Here is a 19227-nt window from a genome sequence, read left to right as displayed (position 1 = left end):
CTCACCAGGCAGACACCCTTGCCTGGGCACCTGCCCCCAGATTTGGCATCCCTGTGGAGTTGACTCAGGAGCCACACAATGCCCAGATGCCAAGGGGTGAGGCACGGAGGACCTGGGGCCAGAGGAATGGAAAGGGTCTCCCTGGATGCACCTGCTTCCTGAATTGGCTGGCCTTGGACAATTTCATTTCTTTCTCTACACCTTGGTTTTCTTTTTTTTTTTTTCTTTTTTCACCTTGGTTTTCTTTTCCCAAAAAGGGGATCATAATTTGGCTGGAAGGATTAAATGAAGTATCATCTGTGAAACATGTGCCCACCACCGTATCTGGCAAATAATAGACATCTGCAAATGTCAGTTTGTCCTTTTCCTGCTCCTTATGGGGAAAGTTTATCAGAAGGTCAAAATGCTTGCCACAGAGTCTATCTTGAGGCAGCTGGACTCCCACCTAGCATGCACTCACGTTGTCTTGGGTCAGTTTCTCTGGGCTGGGTGGTACATGCATCCATGCTACTTGCAAGTGAAACCCTGGAGCCACCCATGGAGACTTGGGGTTTTTGCTTTCTCTCTGGCTGCCACCTCTGCCCTCATCACTTTTCTCCTTGATTGTTGCATCAGCCTGCTTGGGCTCCCTGCTGCCTACCCTTGGCCTTTGCCCACTCTGCCCCAGAGGGCACTTTCCAGCCTACGCATTGTGAATCTACCGTCCTCTTTTTGAGAGGTGGCATCCCATCTTCAGGACTGGTCCCATAGCTCCTCCAGGCCCAGCTCTGGCCCCTGCCTCCCCCGCCTCTGCGCTGGGGACCGCGTCCGTGTCTTCATCTGTAAGTGCCTGTTGTTGGGAGAATCCACTTAAGGCACCCACTGTGCTCATGGCCCCTCCTCTTACCCCCAAGGCAAAACTGCTCCCCCATTCTCTGCCACTGGGGCAGCACTTGATGCGGTGCATTGGCACCTGTGATTCATTTGGCTGGAGACATCTGATGAGTTCTGAGCCCCCAGTCCACATCCCCCGGTGCCTCCCCAAACCTGATGGTTGGCCGTGCTCAGCTCCAACCCACCACCTGCAAAAAAAGCCTCTTCATGACTGCTTTCTAACCAGGAGGAGGAGGATGAAGAAAGGTGGCCCCGGCTGTAATCCCCAGTCTAAAACTTCCTGGTGACCTCTCTGAGCCTTCAGTTCTTCATTTGTCAATAGGCAGAACAGGTCACGGGGTTTCAGCCATGGGAAGGAACTGGCACATACAGGGACTTAAGAGCTGTGTGTCCCCCACCTGCTCTTCACTCCTTGTCCTCTTTTGTCCCTTCTCGTCCTCTGGGGCCAGGCCCTAGCCTGAAGGAGGAAGGAAGAGGGAGAAGTACTGGGCGTTCCCAGAGAGGCAGCAACTGAGAATTTCAGACTACAGCAAGAGCGGGCTAACAGGTAACTCCTGGTGCCCACTCTGGTTGCTGCTAGCTCCAAGATTATTCTAAACGCAAGAGCTGTGTCACGGCCGGGGCACTGTGGCTGTCAGGGTAGAAGCAGAAGGACCCTGCTCACCCTCCCACACACCACACCCTGGGATGAAAGTGGACTCCTGAGATCTGGACTGCCCTCCTTGAGTCACCGTGCTGGGGAGGAGCCTGAGTCCACCTCTGCTCCCGTCCCTGTGACCAGCCTCCTCTGGTGACCTTGACCCGGGGCAACGTCAGGCCGCAGGTGGAGGGGGAAGCTGAGAGCTGCCTGAACTTGTTCAGTTGCCTGCCCAGGGGCAGAAAGCTCAGCTCTGCAGGAGCCAGCAGGACTGCATTGTGAAAGTCACCCAGAAGTCCGGGCCACCTGGCCAGCCCACTGGCGCCACAGCCAGGCTGGGCCCAGCTGCCAGCCAGGGTGGTAGCAGGGAACCTGCCCTGAAACCAGCGAGACCTGGGCTCTGGTCCTTGGCTGTAGTGACTTATGGGCAGTGGCCAGTTGGGGAGGCTGGGTGTGGGGGTGAGGGAAGATTCAGAGGAGTCTGGGAAGTCTATGGCAAGATGAAAGGGTTGTGAAGATTGGAGGCCCGATAGGTCGCTCAGGCGTAAAGAATCTGCCTGCAATGCAGGAGACCTGGGTTCAATCCCTGGGTTGGGACGATCCCCTGGAGGAGGGCATGGCAACCCACTCCAGTATTCTTGTCTGGACAATTTCCATGGACAGAGGAGCCTGGTGGGCTGCAGTCCATGGAGTCACAAAGAGCTGGACATGACTAGGTGACTAAGCACAGCACAATACTTGAAGATGGTAAATTGTGTGACGTGTATTTTACCACAATTAGAAATTTTTTAACAGAAAAAAACTGCACTGAAGTGAACTTGGATTCACATATTCCAGTGTTCACTAAAAGGGGCTATTAAGGGTATTTTTTTTTAAAACAAAGATTTACCTAGATTACTTTCAAAGCTTAATCATGGATGTTTCCCAGCATGCACAAAGGTAAAGAGAAGAGTAAAAACTTCTCAGGTACCCATCACCCCATCATCTGATTTTATTCATCTCTATATAAACCCTCCCCCACGCCCTCAGCTCCTCCTCCACTCCAGGTTATTTTAAAGCAAATTCCAGACATGGTGTTTCATCCGTCAATATTTCAGTGTCGACAAGCAGTTAAAATTATAATATGCATTTATCCTAGGCTGAGTAATTGCACAGGTATGAAGGGTTCGGACTCCTCAGGGTCTGCCAGGTAGGGCCATCCGGTGGTCTCTTTGCCCTCTGCCACCACCGGGGTGACCTGCTCACTGACACTGCTTTCCTGAGAGAGAACGAGAAAGCTCATTCCTCTCTCTTGCCCTCTAAAGAGGGCTGGGGGAAAGACCTTGAGGTCACCCGTAGGACCCCTGCATGTGTCCAAAAGATGGCTGATGTGCTCAGGTGCAGGCTGGAGTGCCGAGACAAGGATGCTTCCTACAGTGAGTGGGAGCCATAGGCCTGACCAGTTAGGTCCTGGCCTTGGAGCTTGGCTACTTGGCCACCCTGGTCCCCTCGCTCACACTTCCACCCTGTGAGCACCTCACCTGCCCTTCCATTTATCCATGCCCCAGGCCCTGGCACATGAAAGGCCACAGGCCTTGGAAATCTAGAAGTCAGCCCTCTCCCCTGTGGCTTCTGCTCAGGCCCCTGGTTTGTTCCCCTTCCTCAGCCCACTGAGTAGATATGCCCGACACAGCCTATCTGGCTTCCATCCCCAACTCATGGCAGGCTTGACTCAGGCTAAGAGGCTAGTGTCGGCTGCTGCCCATTCCCAAACAATCATCTGGCCCCACCCAGGAGAGCCAGACTGGGTGACGCACACCCTTGCCTGCCTGCCTGTCACGCCCCCACCCCACCCTCCAACCAAACCTCCCCAGGGAAGACATTCCCCACCCACTGCTCCACCTCCTCTGAAATCCAGGCCACATACAGATCATACGTGGTCCTCAAGGTCTTTCAAGCAGGAGTTGGTGGTATCCCTGTCAGGTCTGATGGCAGGATGGGCACAGGATTGTGTGAGGGTGTGGACATGAGGGAGATGGGGCCAGCCCCGTACTCTGCACACAGCTGTCAGTTTCCGGGGGCTTACCAGGCTGACAGGGACAAACACCACCTCACCCTCTGTCCCTGGGTTAGTTTACCCACAGGAGCCAGTGGGAAGGTCCACAGATGTACTGAACAGGCTATTGCAGGTTCATCCTCTGGGCAGCAGATGCTGAGATGGAAAGGCAGAAAGGGAGAGTTTATTGGGGGAACATCTATGAAAGAAAAGGGAGCAGGACTGGGTAGAGGGCACCATGAGGCAAGACAGACTCCAACAACTCTGCCCAGTGAGGGGCTCCAGACCTAACTGCCCGTTGGAGGATCCCTCATCTGATAAGTATAAGGTCCTTCTACCACCACCATGCTGGCTTCCGGAGAAGAGTGTGACCTCCATCTAAAAGCCTAGCTGGACTCAGAAGATGCTGATAGCCAGGCTCTGTCATCCAGGCACACTCTTTGCAGCTGAGCAATGAGTCCTTCCTTGAAGGAAAGGACTTGTCCTTTCCTTTCCTCATGTCACCTTGTCATACCCGGTCATAGGACAGGCTGTGTGACTGGAGACCCTGGGCTGCAGGCGTAAAACCTTTAGCGGGGAAGCAGTTTAATGGTGGGATCATGGTCTCCTAGACTCTGTCTCCACCTCCAGGAGGTGCAGGGTGTGGTTGAACACGTGTGTAAACAAGTAGATGAGCATACTCCTCAAGAATCAGGTTTTAGTGCAATTCTGGAATTTAGCATCAGGAAACCTGTGCTCACCTTCAGTCTGTGACTTTATTAGCTATACGACCTTTAACCTGCTCTAGACCTTGATTTCTTTATTTGTAAAATGAGAGTGATGATGCCTGTTTAAGACTTAAATATGGTAACATCTCTGAAAACCTGGTGTAGAATAAAATCATGTGTCTGACATGATCTTACGCATATGAAGCATAGAACATCACCCCATGCAAGATAAGGAACAGGCAGAAAATACACCAGAAATGTTAACACTCAGTGTTTCTGGGTGACTTTTTTTAAGATTTAATTTTGAAATAGTTTTGGTCTTAGAGAAAAATTGCAAAAATAGTGGAGTTTTCTTACACCCTTGACTCGGCTTCCACCCATGTTAATATCAGCCATAATCACACACAGTAATGACAACTGAGAAGTTAACAGTGGTTCAATACTGTAAATTGTGGACTTCATTTGCATTCAACCAGTTTTTCTACTAACACCCCCTGTCTGGTTCAGCACCAGACAGCACCCCACAAGGCATTTAGATGTCATGTCTTCTTAGTCCCTTCCACTCTGACATTTCTTCAGTCCTTCCTCATCTTTCATGACTTCACTCTCTGAAGAGCACTGGTATTGTAGAATACCCTCAACTTAAGTTTGTCTGAGGCTGGGCAGCGCAGGGAAGGGAACTACCGAGATGTGTGCCATCTCAGCACACACCAGGGTCCAGGATATCAGTGTATTTCCTCTCTGGTGCTAAGATCTTACAAAACGTAAATTCCAGTCACTACCTTTTGATTTCTGAGATACTGTTGTCTGTATAACTTTAAAGACTTTATTATTGTTTTTTCATGCAGCCAATCTTTAGCTCGATTGACCCATGTATATAACTTGATTTTTGTCCATTCCTTCTTGCATCCATGATCTGTCATATCAGGTAATTTTCCTTCTCTCTGCAAAACAGCCTTTAGAATTCCTTTAATGTATTATGGTCTCCTGGTGGTATATTCTCTCAGTTTTTTGTGACAGTGTGTTTATTTAGCATTTCTCCTTAAAGGATAGTGTCTCTGTGTATAGAATTCTAAGTTGGCACTAACTTTCTTTTAGTACATTGATGCTATTGTTCAACCATCCATTTCCATTTTTGCTGTTGAGGAACCAGATATAGTTGAATTTTGTGAATCAGTCACGTTTTGCTAGAGTATGCTGCAGTAACAAACAGCCCCTGAGTCTCCTTGGTTTGTAACAACAAAGGTTTGTTTCTAGCTTTCTTTCCATGTGCTGCATGAGTTGTCTGCAGCTCCTGCCTGAGACATGCTAATCTCTCAGCAGAGGGAAAAGAACCATGGCAAAATCATGTGATGGTTTGTAAAGCTTTTGCTGAGAAGTGATGGTAGATATCACTTATGCGCACATGTTATTGGCCAAAGCCTGACAGTAGGTTGGAAAAATATTAGCCTCCCATGAAGACTGGTGGCAAATACAATTGGCCTTCCATATCCAAGGATTTTGCATCTGTGAATTCAACCAACCATGATATTTCAATCAAAAATATTTGAAAAAAATTCCAGGAAGTTCCACAAGCCAAACTTGAATCTGCTTTGCACCCAGCTAACTATTTGTTTTCATTTACATTGTATTAAGTACTATAAGTAATCTAGAGATGATTTAAAGTATATGGGAGGATGTGTGTAGGTTATATGTAAATACGACACCAATTTACATAAGGGACTTGAGCATCCTAGCACCAGTCAATGCCCTGCGGATCCTGAGGGATGACTAATTGGGAACAATAGTGCTATCACACTGTGGCTCCTTTGAAAAGTTCTATAGCACTTAGGTGTGTTGTTGTTCAGCCACTAAGTCATGTCTGACTCTGAGATCCCACGGACTGCAACACACCAGGCTTCCCTGTCCTTCACTGTCTCCTAGAGTTTGCTCAAAATCATGTCCATTGAATCCGTGGTATCATCCAACCATCTCATCCTCTGTTGCCCCCTTCTCCTTCTGCCCTCAATTTTTCCCAGCATCAGGGTCTTTTATAGTGAGTCGGCTCTTGGCATCAGGTGGCCAAAGTATTGGAGCTTCAGCTTCAGCATCAGTCCTTCCAATGAATATTCAGGGTTGATTTCTTTTATGATTGATGAATTTGATTTCCTTTCAGTCCAAGGGACTCTCAAGAGTCTTCTCCAGCACCACACTTTGAAAGCACAAGTTCTTCAGCGGTCAGCCTTCTTTATGGTTTGTAAAGCTTTTGCTGCGGACAGTGATTGCAGCCATGAAATTAAAAGACTGCTACTTCTCAGTAAAAGTTTTATAAACCATCACATGATTTTGCCATGGTTCTTTTTCCCTCTGCTAGGAGATTAGCATGTCTCAGGCAGGAGCTGCAGCCAACTCATGGAGCCCATGGGAAGAAAGCTAGAAATAAATGTTTGTTGTCACAGACCAAAGATATTCAGGGGCTGTTTGTTACTGCAGCATACTCTAGCAAAACCTGACTGATTCACAGAATTCAACTATATTTGGCTCCTCAACAGCAAAAATGAAAACTCTCACATCTGTACATGACTACTGGAAAAACCATAGCTTTGACTATACAGACCTTGGTCAACAAAGTGATGTCTCTGCTTTTCAGTACGCTGTCTAGGTTTGTCATAGTTTTTCTTCCAAGAAGCAATTGTCTTTTAGTTTCATGACTGAAGTCACCTTCTACAGTGATTTTGGAGTCCATCCAAGAAAATAAAATCTGCCACTGTTTACATTTTTTTCTGCATCTATTTGCCACAAAGTGGTGGGACCAGATACCATGATCTTAGTTTTTTTAATGTTGAGTTTCAAGCCAGCTTTTTCACTCTCCTCTTCCACCTTCATCAAGAGGTTCTTTAGTTCCTCTTCACTAGGGTACACTTTGGGTACACCCAGAAAAATATAAATTATGTTAGTTTTTCCAAACAAAGGAGATATAATATACAAGATGAGTTGTTTACACATATTTTTGAAGGCGGCAAGAGCAAAAGAGGATGCTGAGTTTACCCAGATACTAGTAGTTACAGGAAGCAGCTGCCATCCCTTGGCCTAGAAGGATAAAAGGGAAGAGACAGGGTAGCAGGACCTAGGGACTTGCAGAAGGACCTGCAGCTGGGCTGGATGGACCATAGGACCATAGGCCTGCTGGTTTGTGCTATTATCTGGGAGGGGGTTTTGTGTGACTTGTGCTGGGAGCATTGAAAGGAGCTGAAGGCTCCTAAAGTGAAGTGGACAGGAAGGAATCACCTTCTCCCACATGTTAATCTCCTTTTAGTGCCTCCCATTGGCAGAACTGAATAGAAAGTCAGCTGGCAAGGGGGCCTGGGAAATATGGCTTCCAACCCCTCGCCCCTAACATCACAGAGCTTGTTATGAAAGGGTGGGCTAAGACCTGAGAGAAAAGAAGTAAATAACCAGCATTATTACCTATTTTCCTCTGGATGTATTTACCATTTTTCTCTTTGATATTCTACAGTTTCACTATGATGGATCGAGGCATGGGTTTCTTTTTATTTGCTCTGGTGGGATCCATTTGAGTCCCCAAATCTGTAGATTAATATCTTCTATCTGTTCTGGAATGTTCTCAACCCCTCTTTTGAATGTTGACTCTGTTCTGGTCTCTCTTTCTTCTTTCCTTCTGGAACTGCAATTAGAAATATGTCAGATCTTATTGTAACTTTCTTAGCTTCTGTATTGTCCATCCTTTGGTCTTTCCATACTTCTTTCTGGTTCATTTCTTTTGACCAACCTTCCTGTCCAGCGATGCATTCTTCAGTCATGTCAAATCTGCTGTTAAACCATCCATTCAATTTATAATTTGAGCTTTGAGTTTTTATTTATTCTGTTTTTGCATATGCTATATAATTTTACGGAGTTCCTAGTTCCTTGCTGAAATTTCCAATTTTAGTATTTAATTTCTTAAACATAGTAAATGTAATTTGTTTTATAGACTGGAGTTCCTCCGGTTCTGTTTCTATTGATTATTATTTCCAAAGGGTTTTGCTCAAGGAATCTTACTTCCTCCTGTGTCTGGTTATTTTTGTATGTTGAATATTGTGTTTGTGAAATTATTTGTAGAGGATAATTTGATATGAGGTGATTTGTCATCACCAAGGAGAATTTTCTGTTGCTCTTGCCAGGTGCCTGGAGGGATTAGCAAACTGAGATCATGTTAGTTCATACTTAGGGCATGATGTTTTCTGGGGCACCTGAATGACTCAGAGCTTGACTATCATTCAGGGAAGGGCAGTTTTGCTTTCAGTTCATTTTTACTTCTGGGGTGCAGTTCTTTGGGGCTGAGCCCAATGTTGAGCTGGTTTGTCAGTCCACTACCCTTGGTAGGCCCCTGACTGATTTTTTTAATTTTTTATAAGCTGGGTCTTCATTGCTGTGCAGTCTTTTCTCTAGTTTCAGTGAGCAGTGGGGCTACTTTCTAATTGTGGTGAATGGGCTTCTCAATGCAGTGGCATCTTTTGTTGTGGAGTATGGGCTCTAGGGCATGCAGGCTTCAGTGATTGTGGCTTGCCTTGCTGGCTCTAGAGCACAGGCTCAGTAGTTGCGATGCATGGGCTTAGTTACTCCAAAGCATGTGGGATCCTCCTGGGCCAGGGATCGAACACTTGTCTCCCTTGACAGGTGGATTCTTTCCCACTGAGCCACCAGGGAAGCCCCCTGACTCTGATTTTTGTTTCCAGCCATGCAAGGCCACTAGAAGTGAGCTTGGCCTCTCAGCCACTTCTTTGCACTTGGCAAAAGCTTCTGAGGACAACCATAGCATCCAGTATCAGGATCACCTCACCATAGCATCCAGTATCAGGATCACCTCACCATAGCATCAAGTATCAGGATCACCTCTTTGGAATCCTGTCCTCTCCAGGACCTTGGCACAGCAGTTCCTCACTGTCTTGTTAGCTCCTCGATGTTTTTAAGAGTGAGTGAATGAATGAGTGAGTGTGTGTGTTTCTGTGTCTGTGTCTGTGTGTGAATTCCCTGGCTGTCTAGTGTTAGGATTCCAGGCTTTCACTGCCTGGGGCCAGGGATCTATCCCTGGTCAGGGAACTAAGATCTTGCAAGCCATACTGCGCTCCCCCCACCCCCGCCAAAAAAAGGTGTGTGTGTGTGAATTTTATGAACGTTTGGCCATCTCTTTTAGCTGTCTTCAGCAGGAGGTGATGCCCAAAATATCTAGACTGCCTTTACTGTAAGAAAGGTCTTGGTTTGCATCTCTCTTTTTTTGGCCTTGCTGCAAGATTTGCAAGATCTTAGTCTTCCAACCAGGGATTGAACCCCACCCCAGCAGCAAAAGTGCTGAGTCCTAACCACTGGACTGCCAGGGAATTCCCCTGGTTGCCTTTTAAACTATTAAACTACCAGTGTGAAGGATACATCAGAGATTACAAGAGTGGTTTTGGGGAGGCCAGTTATGTTCATCTGTGTGGAAGATGCTGTAAGCTTTGATAGGGCACTGGAAGTAGAGCTGGAAAGAGGACAGATTTTGAGAGCTACTCTGGATATTGACATGATGGATTTTGTTTTTTAATGTGTTTGGCATGAGTAACTGAATGGGTAATAGATTCCCAGTCTCAGAGAAAGTTGTCTGAGAGGAAGAACAATTTGGGAACAGAAGATCAGCAGTTTGGTTTTGGATGTATATATTTGATGAGGCTTTGGGCTGTCCAAGAGAAGGAATGTTCCATGGGCAACAGCATATTTGAGTCTGGAGTTCAGGCAGTGATAGATAAAATTGTGAGTCTTCAATAGAAAGACCTTGACCTTTGACCCTGTGGTTTTCTTGAATGGAAATATTTTAACTATAATTTTTGTCAACACTGATGATTTTTTCTTGTGTTGATAAAGCATTTTTTTTTTAACAAATTGCATTAAAGCAACTGATTTTGCTGAAAAAGTTTAAATATGGCACAAACTGTTTATTTTTTGCATTTAAAGTTTATTTTGCAAAAATTATTTTATCACTGCTTTTCAATTTAACTTTATTCAATCTAATTTTAAAATAAAATCAGTTTCTCCATGAGTCAGTTTGCATTTCCTCTTGCAACTGTTATTTCTGTGAAGTCCAGTCTTCTGGATCAGGTTTTGCAGATCTAAGTTATGTCAAGAAGATTTGAATTTTTCCACCTTTTAAAGCCAAACAGGTTCAGCTGCTGTCAATTTTATTTGGTGGTATTCAGTGGAAGGGGCTTCCCTGGTAGCTCAGTTCATCAAGAATCCGCCTGCAATGCAGGAGACCTGGGTTCAGTCCCTGGGTTGGGAAGATCCCCTGGAGGAGGGCATGGCAACCCACTCCAGTATTCTTGTCTGGAGAATCCCCATGGACAGAGGAGCTTGGCGGGCTACTACAGTCCCTGGGGTCCCAAGAAGTCGGACACCACTGATGGACTAAGCACAGCACAGTATTCAGTGGACGAGTGATAGTTTGTCTCTGTTTCTTAGGGAGTCCAGGAGACACTTTTGAGCAGTTTTGTAATCAAGACAAATGGAGAGCAAGAGAACAGAATAGTTGAGGAATATCGGGAGGTGGGGAGAGAGGGAAAGAAGACAGGAGAAAGGACAGAGTCGGGGCAGAAAGAGACAGGGCAGGGAGAGATGGAGAATGGGGACGGGGTGCGGGGAGAGGATGCCCGGTACAGCAGATCAGAATACCCTTGGGTTTAAACAGGGAAGGTGAAAAATGCCCCCCTGTCACTCTCTGCATATTACTGAAGCTCTGAGGTTCAGATCCTCTGGAGAGAGAACTAGGTTCAAAGTCAAGGCTGGTGGGACTGACAATTGTGAAGGCAGGTCCAGGAGGATGAGGAGCGGGCAAGACCCGCAGAGAGGAAGCTGGGGGAAAGCTGGCGCGGACCCCGCCTGTCCACTGGGTTCAGCGAAGAGCAGGTCCTGCCAGGGTCTGGCTGCACCCAGGTGCGCATGCTCTGCCCTGCCAGTGAGGGCAGCGGGTCTGGGAGGTGATCCTGGAGAGGCTCAGTGATAGGGAACCCCACTCAGCTGATGTGATGGAAAGACATGGGGCGGGGAGTGCTTTGTTGAGCTGCAGGGAGAGACCCCTGGGAGAACGGGGTCTGCCTGTTCCTCCTCAACTCCAGGGGCTTCGGATCTCCTGACTGTTCCTGAGCCCAGCCTAAGGGTCAGCCTGCAGAGACTGGAAGCAGGAGCGCGCGCCTCTGGGACTCTACCAGCTCTTTGATCCAGTCTGGTGGCGCGGGTCTGGTTTCATAAGGCCGAGCTGTTCTCACCAGGCCCCTAGCTGCCCTGTCCTGAGCCGCCTGGGACGCTCCCCAGGTTGGATAGTTCTTTATCTAGTGCTCTCGGCTCCATAGCCTGTAATCTGCAAGATGATCAGGTTTAGCAAATAAAAACACAGCACTCCTAGGCAAATTGAAAATTTAGGTAAACAGTGAGTTATCTGTTATACCACTTTTTAATATGAAAAAAATAATTTGTTACTCCGAAACACTGAAATTTAACTGGGGGTTTCAGTGTTTTGTCTGGCAACATTTCCCCCGCCCCAGCTCTCCTCTCCTTTCCTTCCTCACTCCTCACTCAAGCCCACCTGAACTACTGTAGCCCCCTCCAATCCTCTTCAGCGGCTTCTACTCCTGGCCCTCCCTGGGCCTTGTTCCACACCAGTCTCCAGCTTACGAGGCCAACACACATCTCTGATCTTGCCACCTAAAATTCTGCCCCAGAGACCGCAAACTCAAGACCCATAAACAGGTTTGGTGGCGGTGGTGGTGCTGTTTTCCATCAGAACATTTCACTATAAAGACTGGATTTCTGGCTTCTCTTTTTTTGAAAGATGGCTACAGCAGCCTGAGCCCAGATTTCAACCTTTGGGTCCATCACGGGCAGCCAAGAGTGCCTCTCCCTTTTAGAAAGGCCCTAGTCTGCACTTCCCCTGAGTCTTCTGGGCCACATTCATCTCCTTAATTTGCCCTTGTTCCATCTGAGCTTTTGACCCCTGGCCTGCTAAGGTCAGATTCCCCAGCTTGACATTCAAGACTTTTCCAACTCAGGGGACATGCTCTGTCTCCCACCTTCTTTCTCTGTCCATTCCTTTTCTTGCCTTATTCTCCCCATGGAACGCTGGATGGCTCCTTAGCATGTCCCGTGTTTCTGGCCACACTGTGCCTGCATCTGTCTGCCTAACAGGTGGTCCTCCTTCCTGTGGTCACATCCTGCTCATTCATCCAGGCCCAGGCCACAGGGACACCCTCCCTGAGACTCTCTGTCATCTCAGCATTGAAGGGTGCTCTCTGCTTTTCTTCTCTGGCCATCTATGAAACCATTTATGTTCATTACAAGCTTCTTTCTCAACACACACAAGCAGATCCCCATGGTTGAGCATCCACTCTGTAGATGTCAGGGAAACAAAAGAAAAATGACCTTCGAGAGCTCCCAGGTGAGTGTGGCAGAGCTCTTGGGCAGGGCTGAGAACAGATTCTCCTATGGATGAAACATTCAGCTGCCTCTCACTTGAAAGAGGAATTTCCCAGCCTGAAGAAACAACCAGGAAACTCAGGGAACTAAATCTAGGGGGGTGGCCTATCTGGAGCCCTTCGGAACACCTTCCTATGAAAGTGGGGAGGTGCTGGAAGGGAGTGGAGCCAGCTGTGAGCTCAAACACCAAGCTCAAGATTTGACTCTAGCATAAGTTATTGAAGACCAATGAGCTTTTAAAGCAAATAAATTAGGTAATGAGTTACTAGAGTTATTAGAATGTGAAACCCATGAGGGGCAGGGATTCTGGTCAGTTTCACTTTTTAGAAGGCTGGTAATTACTGAATAAATAATATAATGCATGAATGAGTGAATGAATGAATGTGTTGCACAAAGGTTATTCCGGCAGCAGTGAGAGGACTCACAGGAGTGGGTGGAGCCTGGAAGAGAAGTCAGGAGGTGTGGGAATACAGGGTCCCAGGTGAGGGTGGAGGGCAGTGAGGCCACCTCTAAGGTGACTTAACCCTTTACTCTGATGGTTGGGTCCTCACATTTGCAGTAACTCTGCATGGTGTCTGGCCCAGAGTGGCTGCTAAAGAACCATTTGTTGAACTTTCTTAGGTCTATACCCAAAGATGGGACCACCTGCCCTTCACTCCAGCAGGATTGTGGCTGGTCTGGAATTTCATCCTCCAGAAACTGGTCATTCTTACAGCGTTTCTTCCCAGTTTACTTAGAGCATTTGCAGACATTGCCTCATTTGATCCTTATCACAATCCTGAGAAGTAGGAGCCATTAGCTCCATTTCACAGATGCAGAGACAGAGGCCAAGAGAGGTTGTGTGACTTCACCAGGGTAAAACATGGGAGAGATGGAATTTAGTCCCAGGTCGGCCAGTGTGCACGTCCAGGCTTCTTTCATCATTTAGGTAGAAAGATGTGAGCTCCAAATGTGAAAAGGCACAAAACAGCCTGTGGGTCCAGTGCTAGGCTTAACTTGCTCAGTGATGTCCGACTCTTTGCAACCCTATGGACTGTAGCCCACCAGGCTCTTCTGTCCACTGATTTTCCAGGCAAGAATACTGGAGTGGGTAGCCATTTCTTTCTCCAGGGGATCTTCCTGGCTCAGAGGGTGAACCTGAGTCTCCTGCATTGCAGGCAAATTCTTTACCATCTGAGCCACCAGGAAAGCCCCTGTGGATTCAGTGCTAAGTGGGTATTAATAGTCACAGTTCGTGTTCATTGAATGCTTCCTGTGTACTGCTCCAAGCAGGTGACATGTGTCACTCATTTATTCCTCAAACGCTCTTTGAATTGGGTCTGTCATTCTCCCCATATTACAGATGTGGCAAAGTATAAGAGGCAGAGGAGGGCTCACACTGCCAGGAAAGACCTTAGGAAGAGATAAGCCTGTGGGTGGGGGAGGAGGAAGGCATTCTTGGAGGGGAGGCCTGGCTTGAATAAACGTGTGGAGGATTGGGCAAAAGACGGGGGGAATTCTATCAGAAGAAGAGGGGGAGGCTGAGGGAGCATGTTAACATGCTCTCCAGAAGGAAGCAGACCTGGCTGATTGAGGTCCGGCCACAGTAGGTCCTAGGACAGGGACCAGAGTGATGGGCATGCCCTCCACAGTGGTGAGGAGGATGCAGGAGAGGGAGAGAAGGCTGCTGGCCAGGATACTACAGACCCGGTCCTGATGAGAGATGTTGAAATATGTTGAATGAAAATGTTGAATGTTGAATGAAATGAAAAATGTTCCCTCATTGAGAGAGAGGGAAAATGCTTTTCCAAGGAAGGAGGGATGGGATAGGTCAGCAGCCACCTCTGAGTGTCACATTCAGTTTTAGGTGGCACATTTTTAGCTGCCTGTAGATCAAACGTTGGCCTTCCCTGGTGGTGCAGTGGTAAAGAACCTGCCTGCCAATGCAGGAAACACCGTTTCAATCCCCAGGTCAGGAAGATTCCCTGGAGAAGGAAATGGCAACCCACTCCAGGATTCTTGCCTGGGGAATCCTATGGACAGAGGAGCCTCGTGGGCTACAGTCCGTGGGGTCGCAAAAGTGTTAAGACATGACTTAGCAACTACAGACAGAAATTACATACTGGGCCCATGGGTTTTTGTTTTGCCTGCACAGTATTGACACATAGAGTGTTTTGTTTTATTTAATTACCAATTTTAAAAAATCAGGACATTTCAAATAAAATCCAGATTTCCTGTTTCTATTGGAAAATGAGAGATCTGGCAAAACTGGGGCCCCACTTCCGAGTGGTGACAACTGGCTGAAACGGAAATGATTGTTTCCAGTAACCAGGGCAACCACTGTCTTTGCGGCAGTCACTGCCACTCCCTATTGTGCTCCACCCATCTTACCCACTGATGTCACTGGCTTTTGGCGCCCGTAAGCACTGTCTGCAACACCTGATTTGGATAAATCGGAGCATGTCTGGAGGAGAGGCCAGACCAGTTAGTGACTTGAAATATGCTACAGGAAGACTAGCTGGAGTGATGGGGGATATTTACCATCTGGAGTTGTGATCATAGCCTTAATGCTCAAAGGACTAAGATACAGACAGAGGAGGGAGGTCTGTCCTGTGAAAACCCAGAAAAAAATTAGGAACAGTGAAAACATGTGTGGGAAGCAATGGGGAGGCAATTTTCAGCTCAACCTAAGGCCGCTTTTCAACGTCATAACTGTTTCAAGATGTAACAGGCAATGTCAGGAAGTGACCCACTCCCTGGTGTGGAGGTAGGTCAGGCTGAGCCTGGGCAACAGTTTTGCCCCGCCATTCAGAGGGAATCCAAGTGTTGCGTGGGCAGCTGAATTGCATGCACTTCATGGTTTCTTTAGCCCTTCAGGGCTGGATTCTGTGCCCATAGGCTGGATGCCAGGGTGAGGGAGAGGGAAGAGCTAAACTGGCTCCTGTGTGGCTGGTCTGGAAGCGTGAATGCTGCGGCGGCTGCTTCTGCTGGGAGAAATGGGGAATTTAAGATGCAGCTAAGTGGCAGGAGAGGCAGGATAGTATGTTTTCTGTGGTGCAGCATGAAAATCTTTGAGTCAGACCGGTTGTATCCGTAAGAGAGGCATGTTGGATCACCTCCAGGGACCCTGCCTGCTGAGGCCACCCGATGCCCTGATGGGAATCTGGACAGCCAGGCTCTGTCCAAGAGGGACAGGGTAGGGGTTGGAATACCTGGTATGGGGGGCTCCTGGAGACAGCTGCTGTAAATGTACTTCCTAAACTGGAAAGGGAGCAGTAATGTAGTGATTTTAAAATGATAAATATATATTTAGTCTTCTTATTTAAATATATATTTAGTCTTCTTGTTTAAATATATATTTAGTCTTCTTGTTTCGGCACAGAGCTCCTTGGAAAACCCTTGAAATTTCCTCAGTGATAAGAGCAACCTAAGGTGTCTCTTATTATGCTAATGAGGTGACTTTTGGACCCACTTAAGAATAAAGACTGTGGTGTTGGAGAAGACTCTTGACAGTCCCTTGGTCTGCAAGGAGGTCAAATCAGTGATTCCTAAATGAAATCAACCCTAAATATTCACTGGAACGACTGATGCTGAAGCTGAAACTCCAGTACTTTGGCCACCTGATGCAAAGAGCTGACTCATTGGAAAAGACCCTGATGCTGGGAAAGATTGAGGGCAGGAGGAGAAGGCGACGACAGAGGACAAGATGGTTGGATGGCATCACTGACTCAATGGATGTGACTTTGAGCAGGCTCTGGGAGATAGTGAAGGACAGGGAAGCCTGGTGTGCTGCAGTCCATGGGGTTGCAAAGAGTCTTACATGACTGAGCGACTGAAAACAACAAAAGGATGAGGACTGTTTGCTTGGAGAATCAACCAGGTGATTAGAGGCTTGGAACTTTCAGTCTCACCCCCGACCTCTGGAAGGGGGAGAGGGACTGGAGGTTCAATCAGTTGCACTGGTCAGTGATTTCCTCCATCATGCCTTGATAGTGAAGCCTCCATAAAAACCCAAAAGGATAGGGTTTGGAGAGCTCCTGAGTTGGGGAACACCTGGAGATTGGGGAGAGTGTCCTGCTCAGAGAGGGTGGGAAAGCCCCAAGCTCCTTCCCCATACTTTGCACTGTGCATCTCTTCCATCTGGCTGTTCCTGAGTTAAATCCTTTTCAAACCGAGTAAATGTTTTCTCTGAGTTCTGTGAGCCACAGTCAAACCCAAGGAGAAGATCTTGGGAATCTCTGATATAGCCAGCAGTGAAACCAAGCACCCCCAAAACCAAATTCTCCTGCTGAGTTTATGATTAACTTTTCTTTCCAAAACTTGATTCCCATTCTTGTCCCACCTCTGATTCTGATGGTGAAAGCTCAACTTCTCTGTGTACTGGTGCCAAATCAAATCTCAGAGACAGAGTTTTGGGTGAAGTAGAAAAGTATAGCTTTACTGCTTTGCCTGGCGAAGGGGGACATAGCGGGCTAATGCCCTCAAGACCAAGTGTCCCAACTTGGGGAAGATAGTGACAAGTTTTATTGTGAAAGTAGGGGGTGATCAGCTCGTGAACATTTTTCTGATGGGCTGGTTGGTGAGATAAGTAGGAGTCAGCATCATCAACTTTCAGGTCCAACTATCTGGGGTCCACATACTTGTGGGCAGCATACCATCATTAATCATTAACTTCTTCCACCTGGAGGGGGTTTCAGTATCTGCAAAATAGTTCAAAGATATTATGTATCCATTGATGGGGAATAAGGACCTTGCCCAAAGGCTGCTCTTGACTGTTTGTCCCTGGTCTCCCATTCCCTCCCTTCCCTAATTAAAAACTGCTTAAATCCGCTCATTGGAACTCAGAGAAGGTCATGAAGGCTGAACGAAGACTCTTCCCTATAATCAAAGAAATGGGGGATACGGAAAGGCCTTGTGCCCAGGAGCCCCACTGGGACCTGCACGGTATCATTGCCTTCAGGATTGAGTAGGATCAAAGAAAAGTTAGGATCAAAACCAAGCAGGACCCTACAGGGCCCTCCAGGTTACAAAAAGCACTCTTTGTTCCCCTGTTTCTTATTTGTAGGGAAAGGCTTTAGTCTCCTAGGTTTTCCTGCGTTCCAAAGAGCAGACTCAGTTACTAATTAGGGAAGTGAGGGAATGCGGAAACAAAGGAAAAACTATCAAACAAGAAAAATAAACATAGCTAAAACAATTGTTCAGCCCCAAAGCATAGTCCTAGGTCCTCTTCAAGGGATATACATAACAAACTGACACATATCTTTGAGCCATTCTGCAGAAACTAAGATCACCACCAGCACCCCACACACCCAGGTGGACGGATGGCAACCATCTGCTGACCCCAGACTGGTTGGAACCAGAAGATTGATGATTAAGATTCTAGAACCGTCACCCTGTTACCTCATCACCAGCCAATCAGAAGAAAGTCTGTGAGCTGACACCTTCTTCAGTGCAACTTTACATCTTGTCAGAACACTAAGTAAGTCAGGTGTACATTTTTTCAAGGTTTTTTAAAAAAGCCAGACCAGCACGTACGCACGAAGTCAGTATGGCCTTAGCATCTGGAAAGGGAGTCTTATCATTGAAGGAGTACCAGAATTGACATCCCAGAATGGGAGGCATTTAATCTTTATTTTTAACATGAACGATTCTTTATTTCTGCCAATGTGCCCTTTTCTTTAATAGTTAAAGCAGATGTACAATGTGTGTTTTGATAGGCCACAAACAGGTTGTTCCAGTTAGCATAAAATTCAAGTTAACTCATGTATAATCCAGCATGACTTCCTCATACCTCAGTATGTGAGCATTTCTTTTGTCAATTGCATGGTGATGTGGGGGGGCGGGGAAACCCACATGTTAGAATCAGGGTGCAGAATCAAAGGAGCATATACTTCTCTGAGTTCACCTGTATGTTACAGGAAGGGGGACCCCTTCCAGTGTCTAAGAGTGGGCTCTTGTCTAACACTTGTAAATGAATTGTCTGAGAAGACACACATGTTGACAAAGCAAGAGGCTTTATTGTGAAGGAGCGCCTGGGAGACAGCAGCAGGGTAAGTGAACCCAGGAGCACTGCTCTGCCACGTGACTCACAGTCTTGGGTTTTATGATGGGGTTAGTTTCCAGGTTGTCTCTGACGAGATGTTTTGCCTTAGGGTCCTTCCTGGTGGCACATGCAGAACAGAATCAGAATTCCCCATATCCCAAGGCAGAATGGCCATCACAAGTCACAGCACAGAACACAAAGTATAAAACAAATAGGCAAAGCTGTCCTAATCAGACACTCCCTTAAAGACAAGACTGCAGTCTTTCAGAAAATCTTCTACTTCCACAGAGATATAGGACTTCAAATCTGAACACTGACAGAGTAAAGTGAAATATCTCAGGTCTTCAAAGATTTCAAAGGAAGGAAAGGAGGCCAGGTTGAACTAAGAGGGGAAGGACAAGGGGCCAAAGGGTGGCCTTGCAGACATCTCCTGCTGCCTGAAGATGCTCAGGCATTATGGAACTTTTCCCTGGGC

The 19227-nt window shown here is 47.1% G+C and overlaps 2 long non-coding RNA genes across 5 annotated transcripts in view; one reads left to right on the top strand and one right to left on the bottom strand.

Moving 5' to 3' along the window:
* Nucleotides 1-19227, top strand: part of LOC139034364 (uncharacterized) — a 69133-nt gene that overhangs the window by 9485 nt on the left and 40421 nt on the right. The window contains exon 1 of one of the 4 annotated variants that reach the window (XR_011486819.1): nt 18201-18759. The exons of the other annotated variants lie outside the window; for them this stretch is intronic. This is a non-coding gene — a long non-coding RNA (uncharacterized lncRNA). Of the gene's footprint in view, nt 1-18200; nt 18760-19227 lie in introns of those variants that run through there. 4 annotated transcript variants of the gene reach the window in all.
* LOC139034365 (uncharacterized) lies at nt 17120-18038 on the bottom strand. The gene is made up of 2 exons (XR_011486821.1): nt 17964-18038; nt 17120-17409 (listed from the first exon to the last, which is right to left on the bottom strand). It is a non-coding gene; the product is annotated as an uncharacterized lncRNA (long non-coding RNA).

This window comes from Odocoileus virginianus, chromosome 3 (assembly GCF_023699985.2).
Source record: "Odocoileus virginianus isolate 20LAN1187 ecotype Illinois chromosome 3, Ovbor_1.2, whole genome shotgun sequence".
NCBI lineage: Eukaryota > Metazoa > Chordata > Mammalia > Artiodactyla > Cervidae > Odocoileus > Odocoileus virginianus.
Note: the sequence above shows the minus strand (reverse complement) of the source record. Positions and strands in the feature narration are given on the sequence as shown.